Source organism: Chiloscyllium plagiosum, chromosome 19 (genome assembly GCF_004010195.1).
Source record: "Chiloscyllium plagiosum isolate BGI_BamShark_2017 chromosome 19, ASM401019v2, whole genome shotgun sequence".
Taxonomy (NCBI): domain Eukaryota; kingdom Metazoa; phylum Chordata; class Chondrichthyes; order Orectolobiformes; family Hemiscylliidae; genus Chiloscyllium; species Chiloscyllium plagiosum.
Genome location: NC_057728.1, coordinates 34,017,715 through 34,021,812, shown reverse-complemented (window position 1 = coordinate 34,021,812; position 4,098 = coordinate 34,017,715).

The following is a 4,098-nucleotide window of genomic DNA, read 5'->3' as shown; positions in this document are numbered from 1 at the left end:
AATATTGAAATTAATTGAATCATATAAAATTCCTGTCAGATATGAATAAAACTCATCACTGAAAGTTAAGCCCTAATGTCAGCCTAAGTACAGTTTGAACAAACTGAAAACTGTTAATTACTATTAGTCTCTCCTCCACCAAAAATTAATTATTAACAGCACAGAGTCAGGTTTCAATTGTTATTGAGATTTTAACATGTAAAATCTAGTTTTATTAACTTTTTAAAAAAATTCCTTTCTCGGTTCTGACCTTTCTTTCTCACTTTCTTTATTTTTTGGTACTGTATTTAATATTGAATTCACATACTAACTAATACTTTATCCTTGCTCTTTGTGCTGTTAGTTTCATTCTTACAATCTGTATGGTTAAGGAAGTACAGTATACAGTGGCTTGCCCTGCTTCATTTGATCCCAAAACCTGGTTTGATCTCAGAGTCAGGTTATCAGCTCACTCTTTCAGTAACTTGACAAACAAAACACTAATATAGGTAAATGGGCATATTTAACAGCTGACACTGCTTGATACCTGCCAGAACAAATTCTAGCAAGTCCCTTCCTAAACCTTCACTTTCTTCCTTTATTATAGGGATCATAATCAACGCCTATGATAAAGCGTTTGGCCCTGTCCTGATATCTCTTTATGTGGTTACTGTCAAATTTTGTTTGCAAAAGTTATGCAAAACCTTGGGATTATGTGAAACCTGTTTAAAATTGCTTATGTAAATGCAGTGTTAAAAATCACACAACATCAGGTTATAGTCCAACAAGTTTATTTGGAAGTACAAGCTTTCGGAACGCTGCTTGCAGTTGTTACCAAGGACATTGTAGTAAGCTAATGTCTGCACTCAGGATAGAGAACATTGACAGGTCTTATTGAACATAATTCTGTACAAAGAATAGTGGCCGGTAATAATAACAGTAATAGTCTGAGACCTTACATACTCAGGTCCAGTTTCATCTTGGCCTGATTTCATCATGGCATAACTCCTTTCACACATGCTCAGTAGCAAATCTGAGAGTAAAGCATCGTGTGTGTAAAATCATCCTTCCATAAAGATCCTTAAACAATACTCCTGTTGTGGTCAAATCACGGCACTGTATATCTGAACCATAACTTCCTTACTTTTACATTGCACTCAAAGGTAATGTTCTATTAGCTTTCCTAATTATTTGCTTTGCTGTACTGCGTCCTATTGCAATTCATTCATTTGGACACAAACATCCCTCCACATCTCAGAACTCTACAATCTCTAAAAGTTTAGAGAATGTTTTTCAGATTTTATTTTCACTTTTTGTGCCAAAATGGATAATTTCACATTTTCTAATGTTATACTCCCTTTGTCACACCATTTCCCACTCACTTAACCTATTTATATCTATTTGTAACTTCCTTATGCCCACTTCACAACCTAAGTTACTATCTATCTTTGTGTCATCTGCAAATTTAGCGATCATACATTCAGTCCCTTCTTGCAAGATATTTTATAAAAGTTATAAACACTTGAGGCCCTAGCAGTGATTCCTGTGACACATCATTTGTTACATCTGTCTATTATTAGCTAGCCAATCTTCTATCATGGCAATATATCACACCCTCCACACCAACAATTTTTTTTTCTGTAATAACATTGATGCACCTTATCAAATACACTTTGAAAATCTAAGGTTCCCCTTTAAAAACAGCACAGGTTACTTCCTCAAAGAATTCCAATAAATTTGTTACCCTTTCATAAAACCATGTTGTTTACCTTGAACTTTTCTATGTGTCTTGCAATAACATCTTAAATAATAGCTTCCACAATATTTCTATGCCAGTTGGCTAACTGGTCTGTAGCTTCCAGCTTTCTTTCTGCCTCATCTTGTTCATTCATGGGATGTGAGCATCATTGTCTGGGCTAAAATCTATTGCTTATCTCTAATTGCCATTTGAATTTTTTTTGTTCACTTGTGCGATGTGAACATCACTAGTGGGCCAACATTTATTGTGCATCCCTAATTGCCCTTGAGAAGGTAGTGCTCAGCTGTCTTCTTGAACCACTGCAATCCATGTTCTGTTTGTAGATCCACAATGCCCTCAGGAAGGGAATTCAGAATTTTGACAGAGAATGAGTCATAGAGATGTACAGCATGGAAACAGACCCTTCGGTCCAACCCATCCATGCCGACCAGATTGGCAGCTCATTCCATACACGTACTACCCTCTGCATGAAAAAGTTGCCCCTTAGGTCTCTTTTATATCTTTCCCCTCTCACCCTAAACCTATGCCTTCTAGTTCTGGACTCCCCGACCCCAGGGAAAAGACTTTGTCTATTTACCCTATCTCCTCATAATTTTGTAAACCTCTATAAGGTCACCCCTCAGTCTCCGACACTCCAGGGAAAACAGTCCCAGCCTGTTCAGCCTCTCCCTGTAGCTCAGATCCTCCAACCCTGGCAACATCTTGCAAATTTTTTCTGAACCCTTTCAAGTTTCACAACATCTTAACTAGTGATATATTTCCAAGTCAGAATAGTGAGTTGTTTGGAGGGAAACTTGCAGGTGGTGGTGTTCCTATGTATCTGCTGCCTTTGTCCTTGCAGATAATACACACTGCTATGACTGAGCATTGATGGTGGAGGAAGTGGATGCTTGTGGATGTGATGCCAATCAAGTAAGCTGCTTTGCCCTGGATGGTGCCAAGCTTCGAGTATTGTTGGGGCTGCACCCCATTTTGAGTGCGAGCAGCAGCTGAGTTTAAACGAACCCGGAAGGCTACAGCTAAGGTGAGACAGTTTGTTTTAAAAGTACTTACCGGTAGCGGGCAGCGGTGTTTTTTTTTCTCTTCACAGAAAGAGCGGGAGCAGCAGGGGGAAGTGACGATGACCAGAGGGGCAGCTGGAAGCTGGTGTAGCGCAAGCTTACCTGGGTAGGTTTTTTTTCCTATAAAAGCGCGCAGGAGAGGAACCCGAGCACTACAGAGGTAGTGCCTCCCAGCCTCCCTCCTCCTCTAACCTAATAATAAGACCCGTTGTAGTAAGTAGGTAAGTGCTGCATTTTGCTTGTTCTATTCTTTAGACCTTTTTTTTTAAAAGGTTACTTTTAGAGGAATAACAGTGAAGGCAGTGCAATGTTCCTCTTGCAACATGTTTGAGGTGAGGGATGCCAAGGCCATCCCTGCTGATTACACTTGCAGGAAGTGCACGCATCTCCAGCTCCTCCAAGACCGTGTTAGGGAACTGGAGCTGGAGTTGGATGAACTTCGGATCATTCGGGAGGCAGAGGGGGTCATAGATCAGAGTTATAGGGAAGTAGTAACTCCAACGATGGCAGATAGATGGGTGACAGTGAGGGGGACTGGGAGGAGGCAGCCAGTGCAGGGACCCCCTGCGGCCGTCCCCCTCAAGAACAAGTATACCGTTTTGGATACTTGTGGGGGGGATGACTTACCAGGGGTAAGTAACGGGGCTCAGGTCTCTGGCACGGAGCCTGTCCCCGTTACTCAGAAGGGAAGGGTGAAGAAGAGCAGAGCAGTAGTAATTGGGGACTCGATAGTTAGGGGCACAGATAGGCGGTTTTGTGGGAACGAGAGAGACTCACGTTTGGTATGTTGCCTCCCAGGTGCAAGGGTACGTGATGTCTCTGATCGTGTTTTCCGGGTACTGGAGGGGGAGGGGGAGCAGCCCGAAGTCGTGGTCCATATTGGCACCAACGACATAGGTAGGAGGAGTGCAGAGGATGTTAGACAGGCTTTCAGGGAGCTAGGTTGGAAGCTCAGAGTTAGAACGAACAGAGTTGTTGTCTCTGGTTTCTTACCCGTGCCACGTGATAGAGATTCAAGGAATAGGGAAAGAGAACACTTAAATGCGTGGCTACAGGGATGGTGCAGGAGGGAGGGAATCCGGCTTTTGGATAACTGGGGTTCTTTCTGGGGAAGGTGGGACCTCTATAAACAGGATGGTCTACACCTGAACCTGAGGGGCACCAGTATCCTTGGGGGGAGGTTCGCTAGTGCTCTTCGGGGGGGTTTAAACTAACTCTGCAGGGACATGGGAACCCAGACTGTAGCTTTAGGGTGCAGGACCTGGAATGTAGGGAGGTTAGGAACATGGCATCAATATC